Source organism: Rhinolophus sinicus, linkage group LG06 (genome assembly GCF_036562045.2).
Source record: "Rhinolophus sinicus isolate RSC01 linkage group LG06, ASM3656204v1, whole genome shotgun sequence".
NCBI lineage: Eukaryota > Metazoa > Chordata > Mammalia > Chiroptera > Rhinolophidae > Rhinolophus > Rhinolophus sinicus.
In genome coordinates, this window is record NC_133756.1 from 14298434 (window position 1) to 14311422 (window position 12989).

Genomic DNA, 12989 nt, shown 5'->3' on the forward strand with positions numbered 1-12989 from the left:
ATGGATACATACAAATGTAGTAATAACATAAAAATATGTATGGGAATGATAAAAACCAAAATTATTGATTATCTCTGGGCAAGGAAAAGGGGAAATGGGATAAGGAAGAGCTTCTCAGAGACTTTAACTCAATCTTTAATTATTTTATCATAAACAAAAAAGGGAAATATTAAGTTTTGACAGAGCTGAGTTCAAGTACAGAGGTGTTTGCTGTTACTCGCCATACTTTTCTATATTTCATCATAATTTCATCATCACAGTTAACTCTGTCCTCTTTGTGTTCACTCGTAGATTATGATGTTGTTTGATTGAGTTGATTCTCAATTAATAAATTGAAAGACCTAAACAAAATCTTCCTTGGATTACCTGTTCTCAAATGTTCTTTGTCTTCAAAAGATGCTGTTGCTATGAAAACCTGTATTGTCACCTTATTTATGTCACTTCAATCTAGGTAATTCCCGCTGATTCATAAGGATGAATTTATAATCGCAACAGAAATCTATTTTCTTAATTGGTCCTCTCTTTTTTAAAAATATAGAAGTAATATAACACAAATATAGAAAATTTGGGAAACAGAATTTTTTAATCGTTCAAAATCCTCCTCTGGCCACAACTCCATATAGTCAACTCTCAGGATTTAAAAATATTTCTCACTAACCTTTATGCCTGTGTGTATTTTAATGCAGTTGTAACCAACTTCCACACATAACTTTGTGGCCTCATTCTCTTAAGTCAATATTGGTACACATTCTTCCTACTGTCTGCAACTTTCCTTTATGATGTCTGCATAATAGTCTATCAAATCTTTCAATGATTATTTAAACTTTCTCCTATTTTTGGACATGTTGGTTTCTTTTCATTTTGTATTTATATAAATAAAAAGCCATGATGAACATTTTTGTGAAAATACATTTTATGTATTCTGAATTATTTTAGAACTGGGATTTTCAGGTAACAGGGTATGAACCTTTCAATGAATTGCTTTCCCTGAGTGACCTTGCTGTTTGCATTGTCCCATGGCAGTGTCTGACAGCAGTGAATGGCTTGCTGTAGCCCTGGACTCAAGTTGGAATTCTGTAGCAACGAGCACCAAATCCCACTAATTACTTTTTCCTAAAATATTAGCTTGAGTTACAATCTTTTGTGAATATTGCAAGAAGACAAGCTGACAAGTGTCTGTTTTGACCTATTTATAAAATTTTCTAAAAGATGATCTGAGATCATAGTATCTCAAATACCATACATACAATTAGAAATAGCTCTCACTTCATGGCCATACCCTTGAATTTGCTCATCTTAAATAAAAACGATGTTCAAAATTTGGGGGGGGGCAAGGGAAAATATTTTATTTTTTAATCTAAATTATTATAAATAAACTTCTTGAAAGTTGAGATTTTAATAACACTGCTGGGGCTTCTGTGTCTTCCTTAAGTATAAGAGGGACATATTGAGAAATACCAACATATGAGAAATTAAACATAAATAAAGATAATAAAGCCCAATCTGTTCTCAGGGTGATTAATAGAATGAAATTTTATTTTTTTAAAAATCACAGCACATTTTGTTTTTTCTGCCCAAATAGGCTACTTGGGGCATATTTTGGAAGCAATTACGTGGTAGTAAAACTTGCAAGCATATATGTACAAGGATGTTCTTTGCAACACTCTAGAGGTAAAAAAAATTCCTCCAAACAGAATGAAAGTCTGTTGCCGGAAAATGGTTGACTGTGTTATCACCTGCATGGTATGGAGTGCAATGCAGAAAATGAAAAATAGGTTTCATCTCTACCCACTTCGTTGGAAAGATTTCCATGGGGTCCTGCTAAGTGGTGAAGTAAGATGTAGAGATTGTAAAACAAAAACAAAGACAAAAATAGTTTGTATGTATACGTAATTGTATATGATCATATCATTAACATGGGTTATCTGTGGAGAGGAGTGAGGAGGAGAAATGGAAGAAGGGGCAAGAAAAGAAAAAAAAAGTCTCCCTTCTTACAATTGGGCAAGTGTTTAACTAAAATTCTATGAATGGGCATTAAAAGAAGTAAGAAGAAGATACGCCACTCAAACACAGCAGAAGAAGCTCAGTTCAAAACTTTCCCAGATTGGCTCCCTGAGTTACAGCACTTGAAAGTCACCAGTTTTGGAGATTAATAACAGATTCCACTTTTTATCCTTTATATTTAGTTGTATATAAGATCGTATAGTAGACAGCATAGAGTTCTCCTTTTAAATAAATAAATAAATAAATAAATAAATAAATAAATAAATAAATAAATAAAACCTTATAGGATGAAAGTAGGCACACTATATTAGTCAGGGTTCTCTAGAGAAACAGAACCAATAGGATAGATAGATGGCGATAGATAGGTAGAGAGAGAGAAATGATAGATAGATAGATAGATAGATAGATAGATAGATAGATAGATAGATGGACAGATAGTCTATTCTCAAAGTCTACTGATTTAAATATTCATCATATATATATATATATATATATATATATATATATATATATATATATATATACCCTCACAGCAACTTCATGCAGACTGATATTTGACCCAGACTGATATTTGGGTACTGTGGTCTAGCCAAGTTGACACATAAAATTAACCATCACACTGACCAAACACTATCATTTCAAAACTGTCAAGCCCACTGTACTTACCATTTTAAAATGGGCTGGATGAGATGGTCACGTTTTCTCTTAACTTACATTAGAAAATGTAATCGAAACACCCACAGCATTCAAGGTTCTTGAAACTGTGGCCTTGATCCTAATTTCCTTCACCGACCTGACTAAGTTAAGTGCTAGTGTGCATTTATAGAAGAACTTGGTGAATATATCAGCAATTTTCCTGAATATATTATATGGAATTACCTATTTCAAAAGCTATCTGCATGGGCCTTTCTATGGGATTAGTCATATTTGTCTGACTTACTTTTCCAGTCATTCTCATCTGTCTCCTCTCTGGCTCAGAAATCCCTGTGGCCTTCAAGACTCAGCTTAGATATTTTTGCTTCCTCCCCTATTTTCTCCCCTCTCTCCAAGTCCTGTCCCCACCCCAAGTATGGTGAGGTGCTCCTCTTTAGTGCTCCCACTGCCCCTCTCCCATCCTCCACCCCATACACCGTCCTGTCCTAGCACCTGCAACACTGTATTTTAATTTCCTGCTTATGTATCTATTTCCCCCCCCCCAATAGACTGTGAATTCCCTGATGACAGGGATGAATGATACACATTATTGTATTCCCGTTGCCTTGGCAGTATGTATTCAAAAAACTAATGATTAAGTTCTGCATTCTGTATAAGTTTTTCAAAGAATCTTTCCCAGCCCCTCTAATCCATAGTTGCTACAGGCACTTTCACTTTGCATTTTGAGGGATCAGGACCATCTCCCTTAAAGGGTGTCCAGGCATCTTAAAGGCATAACCACCACTGATGCTAGTCACACACTGTGAATGTTTAGAAAGTGTAAAGACTGGGCATTCTTCTGACAGGGGATCTTGCTGTGCTGTTTTGATTAAACTGAAGATTGATGTCCCCCAGGCAGCTCTTAATGAGGCCCTCAACACTTTCATAAAATTTCCACCTAAAATAAACACTTTGGGAGTGATTGGCCCAGTTCCTAATTACCCCACCCCTTTCTCTTGGAACTGCCTCTGATCCCACAGGACAGGCTGTTGGCAGCCATGTTTGTACTATATGACAACATAAGATTGGACCAGGGTGAGCACCTATCCCAAGGGTTATCAAACTCTCTCTACCTGGCACAGAGAAACCTACCAAATTATTCTCTACCTATAACTGAAAGTCAGGAGCTGTATTCTCTCCTGTGAATGGAAGAAATAGAGAAAGTTTGTCTCCAGGGATAAAGACTAAAACAGATGAGGGGTGAAGTGAAAGAACAACTGGACCCATTCCAGCTCCTGGTTCCTTCCTGAGGTGGCTGTGTTCCCACTCTGGAGTGCCATGAGTCACCCTATATTTTTATAATAAAACCCCCCTTTTCTGGTTATGCTTACTCAACTGGATTTCTATTCCTTACAACCAAAAGAGTGCTACTGAATTTTCCAGTCCATGATGAGTGAGAGCAGAAAGTCTGCAGGCGTCCTGACTGAACTGGGCAAAGGAGCTGGTTATACAACTATTCTCATACTTTCTGCCCTGAGCAACCGAACAAGGAAGGGAGAAGACTGGCAGGAGCCTACCTGATATCTCAGCTTCCCTGTATGAACTTGACATACATCCCTGTAACCTCATCATGCTTCAACTTTTCCCACCTGTGCGACAAAGACAATGTTTGCTGAGCCTTCTCCACGTAAGTGATAGGAGGCTTAAGCAATAAATGTTTGCTATGCATGTTCAATTTCTCAGATTAAAAAAAAAAAAATGATACTCAGTATTACCTGGAAATTTACCATTCGGTGAAATGTATTTTCCAGGGGCACCTTTCCTGAGCACTTGGAATACTCAGCTACATATTTTACCTAAATATAAACTAAAAATCTGGGCCTACGTGACCCATTCACCTGCAATTTCCCCACTTGCAATATCAAGATTTGACACTTGCCATAAATTCTGAATCACCCACAATAATATCAGAGAGGGGGAAAAATGAATTAACACAATTTACATATTTTTTCAGAGCTTTTGTTGCAGACAGAACTGCTGATCTCCTCTCTATCAAATGCTAGTTTCAATTTCCCTGGAATAGAAATTAAAGGAAAGGAATTAGTCTCTGCTTTAAGGGTGTGGAGCAGCTTGGGATATGAGTAGCCCACAAGCAAGATAAACCTACAAGAATTCGTAATCACCATCCTATAGTTTCACCACCTAAGAGTCTAAGAATTAACAAGGGGAAATCTTGAAAAGACTGGCAATGAGAAAGACAATCAGCAAAAGTAGAATTACCATGAAGCCAATGAGATTTAAACATTAGGGCCCCTCACATGGGAATATCCCTGCGAAAGCTGGGAGGTACTGGAAGTAGTAGAGGGTTCCAGGAGGGTAGGGGAAGCCAAAAGATAATCAGAAACAATTTAAAGGTATTTCTGGTCAATTACCTTAAGAACCCCAGTAGAAAGTACCCTACAGTTCCTGGCCCCAGCAATTTGTCATGATTTCTTTTTTTCCTTCTAAGAAAATACTTTAGTGCTTAATTTTGTATTTGTAAGTTATTTTTCCTAAAGAAAACACCCTATAATGTATAAACTCAGGCCCCACCAATTCTGGATGTGCACTGATGATTAGGACTTGCCATACACAAAATTGTAAAGTCCTTCATCTACCCCTCCCACCTGCCTCCTTTCTACTCCATTATCCTAATTTCCAACTGTTCAGACCTTGCCAAGGTCAAGTTCCGCCCTGTCTCTACAGTCACACCCCACAATCCTTTCCATTTCTCCTTCTCAAAGTTCTCTTAGACTACACTGTCCCATCTACATGTTTCCAAGGTGGCAATTAGTTCTTTAATAAACTATAGCTCTCTTGAGGTGTCATAGCCTAGAAAGTGGTTTGGAATAATGGGTTTTACCGAAGATACAGTCTTAACCCAAATGAATGAACTTCTGTTGAATTAAATTGTTTTTAAAGTTTATTGTTTATTTCATATTACAAAAGTAGCATATTTAATTGAAACATTTTAGAAAATACAGAGAAGCCCAAAGAGATTATAAAAATCACCCTGTAAGGAAGACGAAGAAAAAGAAAACACACCAGTGATCCCATCACCCGTTGCAAATCCCCATTAACATGTTCTTCTGGATTGTTTCTTCTAAGCATATATAAATATATAACATGATTTCTGGGGAAAAAAATGGAATCAGAATGTAATAATATTTTGAAGCCTAATATTTTCACTTAATAATCTACTGTGAACATTTTTCCTTGTTATTAAACATTTGCTTACAGGACCATTTTAAATGGCTGCATAACACTCCATTACATCAAGGATCAGCTAAGTTTTGGAATAACCTAGATGAACTGGACAAATTCCTAGAAAGACCAAGCTGTCAAAATTGACTCAAGAAGAAACAGAAGAGCTGAATAAACTATAAGTAAAGACATTAAATTAGTAATAATAATTTTTAAGACAACTTCCCATAAAGAAAACACAGGCCCAAATGACTTTACTGGTTAAATCTACCAAATGTTTAAAGAAGAATTAATACCAAGACTTCTCAAACTTTTCCCAAAAATTGAAGAGGAGGGAATACTTTCTAACTCACTCTACAAAACCAGCATTATCCAGATACCCAAGCCAGATAAAGACATCACAAAAAAAGAAAATTACAGACTAACGTCCCTTATGGCTATAAATGAAAAATGCTCAACAAAAATTCCACAACATATTAAAAGGATTATTTTTAAAAGGGAACCCAAATAACCAAAGCAATCTTGAAAAAGAAAAATAAAGTTGGAGAACTCTTCTTGATTTTGAAACTTACTAAGGGGCTACAATAGGTAAAATAGTATGGCACTGGCCTAAGGACAGACATAAATATATACCAGTGGAAGAGAACAGAGAATCCAGAAATTAACTCTCAAGTGTACAGTCAGTGGATTTTTGAAAAGGGTGCTAAGACCATTCAGTGGGGAAAGGATAATCTTTTCAACAAATAGTACTGACAAAACTGGATATCCACATGCAAACGAATGAAGATAGACCTTTACTCCATATATAAAAATAAACTAAAATAGATCAAAGACTTAAATGTAAAAGCTAAAACAAGATTGTTAGAAGAAAACATTGGAGAAAATCTTCATGACACTGGATTTGGCAATGATTTCATGAATATGACACCAAAAGCACAGGCAACAAAAGTAAAAATAGATAAATGGGACTTTATCAAAATGAAGAACTTTTGTGCATCAAAGGATACTATGAAGAAATTTAACTTGTATTTGCGGCACTTGTATTTCCCACTTAGTCTTCTGCTCAGTCAGTATACCCATTTCCCTCCTTAAACCTCCCCCTCCTTTGTGCCTACTTCAAATTCAATGTGCCTGAGTCATACCACGAGAGAAGCATCTCTCCCTAGTTGGAACTTTCTGAATCCAAGACATTGTTTTTAAGTTCAGATATAAATGGTTGAATTATAAAAATTACTCATTATCTACATTCTAAAATCTGTACCATGTCAAATAAGTAGTTGCATTATATAATGAGTTGTAGATCTAACTCTTATTCATTGTGTTGGCTTTATGTTCTATCAGATCCTTCAGCGATGGTTCCACCAAATCTTAATACAAAGTACATTTCAAAGTAATAATACAAAGTAATAAAAAAAAAGAAATTACTTTGTATTACTTAATACAAAGTAATAAAAAAAGAAATTTACAAGACAACTTATAGAATGAGAGAAAATATTTGCAAATCATATATCTGCTAAGATTAATATCCAAAATATATTTTTAAAAACCTCCTAAAACTAACAACAACAACACAACTAAACCACCCAATTCAAAAATGGGCAAAGGATTCAAATAGGTTTTTTTTCCTAAGAAGATATACAAATGAACAATAATCACATGAAAAGATGCTCAACATAATTTCTATTAGGTAAATGAAATTAAAACCACAATGATATACCACTTTACACTTACTAGGATGACTATAACCCCTCCCACCCCCCCAAAAAAAGACAAGCATTGGTGAGAATATGAAGAAATTTGAACCCTCATGCAGTGCTAGTGGAAATGTAAAATGGTGTGGCCATCGTGGAAAACAATCTGGCAGTTCATCAAAAGGTTAAATATACGACCCAGCAATTCTACTCCCAGACATATATCCGAAAGAATTGAAAGCAGGAACTTTCAATTGTACACCAATGTTTATAGCAGCATTATTCACAATAGCCAAAATGTGGAAACAACCCAAGTGTCCATCAACAGATTAATGAATAAACAAATAGTGGTATTATTCAGCCATTAAAAGGAATGAAATTTTGATGTATACTATAATATGGATAGACCTTGTAAATCTTTTGCTTAGTGAAATAAGCCAGATGTATAGGACAAGTATTATGTAATTCCACTTACATAAGGTACCTAGAATAGATAAATTCACAGAAACAGAAAGTAGAATAGAGGTTACTGAGGGAAAGGGGAAGGGGGAGTTATTGTTTAATGAGCATAAAATTTTTGTTGAGGATGATGAAAAAGTTTTGGGTGTAGATAGTGGTGATGGTTACACAACATTGCAAATGCATATAATGCCACTGATTGATATATACTTACAAATGGTTAAAATGATAAATATTATGACATGAATATTTTACCTCAATATGGTTTTTTTAATTAGTATCTTTCATTTCTCAAGAAACACCACTAAGAGAATGAAAATGTAAGCCACAAAGTGGGATATTTACAGAACAGAACTGACAAAGAGCTCACGTCCATAATATCTTAACGCTTACAAATCAATGAGGAAAAAGATAACATAATAAAAACATGGGCAAGAGACTTGAATAGGCCCTTTACAGGAGGACAACAAAATGGCCCCCAATAAATCTTTGAAAAGATGTTCAACTGCTCTAGTTCATCTAAAATATTACGTTAAAAACACAACGGATAAAATAAAATAAATAAAATATTTTAAAAAATGAATAAAATACAGTGGAATTCTTGTGCATGTTCTCAGTGTAGCTAACATTAAAAGGACTATTACCAAGTATTGGCCAAGATATAAAGAAACTGAAACTCTCATACACTGGCTGGTAGGTGTGTAAATTGGTATAATCACTTTAGAAAACTGTTTAGCAGAATCTAGTAATGCTGAACATACGCATATGCTAGGACCCCAAAATTCCATGTGATGGAAACATGTAATATGTGCACCGAAAGACACGTACAAGAATGTCTACAGCATTATTATTTGTCATAGCCCCAAATTGAGACCAAAAATGTGCATTGAGAGAATGAAAAAAATTAACCGTGGTTAAAGTCCTACAATGGAATAATATACAGAAATGAAAATGAATAAACTACACACCACCGCATAAATGAATCTCACAGACATAATGCTGAGCTAAAGAAGCTAAACACACACACACAAATACTGTATTATTATATTTATTTGAATTTCAAAGCCAAGCAAAACTATCTATGGTGTCAGAAAGCAGATAGTGGTTACCTTTGGGTGAGGGATTAGTGACCGCCTGGGGAGACAGGAATGGGGGGGAGGGGAAGATGTCTGGAGTGCTCGTTATGTTTTGTCTCTTGACCTGCATGATAGGTCAAGAGCATTGAACTGTACACTTATGACTTACGTGTTTTTTTTTGGTATGTCATATTTCAATTTTTAAAAAGCCTCAAAAATAAAAACAGATACATTTGACTACAATGGCATCTTCCTCCTGAGTCCATCCCAGTGGTGTGGCCCTACTATCCACTGACATGCATTCTCAGGTCTAAAGAAACCCATTGACCAGCCTCTCAAAACCTACAGAGATCCAAGTACACACTGAGGGCTTTGGCTCATAGTCCCGAATCTGCTGCTGCCCCGCAGGCCCCAGTGTCCTGCCTGCAAAGGCAGATGAGAGGCTTGATACCTGAGGCCTGTCACCACTCTCCTTTCCTGGGCCCCAAAGCACTCTGAATGGAGGGCCTCTTGCCTTTCAAAACCTCCCTCCTCCAATCCTAAAATCACACAGGATTTCCCCTAAAACCATCTGAACTTTTTGGTCCACGTGCCTGAAAAACCTTCCCACCTCATTAATAAGGAGAGATTATCACAGAACCCACACCCCATATCCTAAGTAGAAATATCCTGTATTTGAATCCCATCGTGGTGAATACCAGCTAGGGTGGTGGCCTTGGATAAACCACTTAACCTTTCTGAGATTAAGGATTAAAAAATAATACGTGCTTTTCAGGTTTTACCCGAGGATAAGAGATAATACATGTAAACACCAAGTGCAGAGATGTGCAATTTGCTCACTAATTTCATTTTTACTAAAAAAAAAAAAAAAAAAGGCAGCAGAAACAAACCAAAAAACCTCCCTTTCTAAAACCTGGGCTTATCCTGGGTTTAAGCATTAACTCCTTATTGACAAGATCGGGAAGCCATGCCAGAGAGTAGAGTTATGAAAATAGAGGGCCGGAAGGAAATGCAGGCACCTCCTGGCCAATCTTCCAAACAAAACAGGACCCCCCTGCACCTCCACCTCAAGGACCACCTGCTTTCATTCTTTGCACCACAAAAAATTCACCCTTTCACAATGTAGCCCGCTCAGCTTTATTAATATTTATTAATTCATTCAACAAATGTTTATAAAATATGTGGCATATGCCAGACACTGCTAGGTGTCGAAGATGCTATGATAAACAAGACAGACGCCGACCCTGTCCTCTTGGCACTTAGGACCTAGTCAGGCAAAGAGTTCTCCCTTTTAGAAAGTTCTTTATGCAACAGTATATTGAACAAGCAGGACTTGCAAAGCAACTGGATTTCTGCTTTCACTGTTCCTGCAGGTTCTGGTCACTCCTGGGTAATACAAGGTCCCCCATTCAGTCATTAGGGCGTCCAGTCGCATGTAGTTGTCAACTCTCCCCAGTCCATTCAATGTTACAGCTACTCACTCAGCCTCTTCCGAGCTCACATCAGTTGCAGGTGGAAAGCCCCAGGCCAGCTTCTTTCGCTATTTCTCCCTCCCTTACTTGCTCGGTGCTAATATTACCAATGTCAATGGTGCTTCTTAGCTCTCTCTTCCCTAAGCAACTTAGAATCTTCTCCTCTAAATTTGTCAAGGTAAATACTTTGCCAGCATTCCAGATCTACCATGATCCCTCAAAGGCGGGGTTGTATGCTGTGTTGCTTTGAGGCTAATAATAACTTCAACTGGAGTCAGTGCATCTCACACACAGTCTAAGATAAAAGCAGACTCGGGAAGAAATCCGTGCTTGTGGCAGCAACCTTGTGTACAGGTAATTGTGATCTTTGTAGAATGAGCACATCTCTTCAAGAGCTGACTATAGTTATATTTGTGGTTTGGAATCTCCCTCACCCTATATCCACGCCCAGGACACTTTTCTCAATCATAATTATATCTTAAGTTAGACTTTGAGTTCACTAAAATACCAGCAGGCCATCAAAAGTAAACACATACCTAAGATGGACCCCGGTGCTCAAGGGATGAAATACACTTCCTAGTGACTGACAGGTGATGAAAACAGAAGTGAACAGACAGCTTCACCAATATGAGGTCTGATAGCCCAGATCCATCAGCTTTGCTCTTCCATCTGGAGGCTGCCTCGCCCACATCCTCTTCAATGAAGCTTCACCCTACCATGTTTCACTTGGGGAAACAGAACCAGAGAGGCTAGGCGATTTTCCAGATCTGCATAGCCCTTACATGGTAAATGAGGCATGGAGCTGAGCTCTCCTGCATCCCTGCTCACGGCCTCTTTTGTCATCATGCTGCCACCAAGTAAGAGCCTTTTCTCTGAGGTGCCTGTAGTTTCTTAGTAAAGGAAATTGTAAACACTGCCTTCTGCCTTTGCGCTTCCTGAAATCTTTGGTGAAATGATCTGCTGCAAAGTCCTTAGATTCTATTATAATGGTCATTTTAATATCATACATGTCAATTCCTATTAATTTTACATTACAGGCCTAGATGGAATAAACAATGCACGCTAATTAGAAGAAAATCTGGCAAAGAACTGACCATGGATATGTTAAGCTTACATGACAGTGCATCGAAAACGTGGAAGTGAATATATAGAGGTTAAGGAGAAAAACTCTCACAAATTAGGCGTACCCAGTGGTGAGCTGGTAAATATTTAACAACAGATGGGATGGAGGGGTAGGGGCAGGGGCAAAGGAGGTCTGGCTTGTAGCATTTGCCAATTATTGTTGTGTAAATACCGCCACCTCGGCTGATTGCAAGCTATTGTGACATCACTGAATGCAGAGTGGGAAACAGGTGTGTATAATGAGCTCCACAAGTGGCTATGAGGCAGCTCTAGCACACCACAAATGTAGCACAGTTAAGGCTTATAATGTACTTTATATATATATATATATATATATATATATATATATATATATATATATATAAACACCAAGTGCCTACTATAAGCCATGCATTGTACTAGATATTGGGGATAAATAGGAAGGAAAAGGAAACATGGTCCTTATCCTCTTACATCTCTGTCTGGTGGTGAGGTAGGCATGAAAAAAATGTAAAATCATAACTGTGATCAATGTTAAGGAGGGGGCATATAGGGTGCCATGAGATCATGGAACTGGAGGGTGGGCAGGGTCAGCTTGCCTGAGGGAATGACCACTGGGCTGAGATTTGAAGGAAGCTTTGGAGCATCATCATGCAGAGGGGAAAGAGAAGTGATCAAGTCAGTGGCCGGAGCATATGCAAAGGTCCTGTGGCAAGAAGGAAGTTGCTTATCACATGATAATGTCTAGACATAATCATCTTTGTCCGTTTCCTTTTCATATTTCCTTCCTGTAAAGGTATCAAAAATCAGTCAAGAGCATCATGGTTGCTGCAGATGAAATTAAGATTTTTATATCAGGAATGCAAAGACAAATAAATATTTAATGTTCTATTTTTCAACTTCTTAAAACAGGTAAAACCTTATGTCAGAAATAGTTTTGAAAGCCAAAGTTCTGAATTTGCAAGAATTCGATTTTATTTGGAGAGGAAAAAGTGTCCCTTGAGACTCCAAAGGGAAAGGATACAGAATTTAAGCCTTATATGTGGAATGGAGAGAGAATAAAAGAGATCAACTGTACCCTTTCCTAAGCACTGGATGTGTCGGGCATGGGGGGGGGGGGAGAAGGGGGAGGGGAGTTAGATGAGGAGTGCTCCTCTGGGAAGGAATCTGGTGCATCTGGGCAAGGAGAACAGCCAGGAGAGGGATAGGGGGCACTGCCTCTCTCCAGCACCAGGAGGCAGCGTGGAAGCCAAGCCAATGCTCATGGACCATCATCCTCCAGCGAGCCATGGGACATTTCCCAGCTGAGG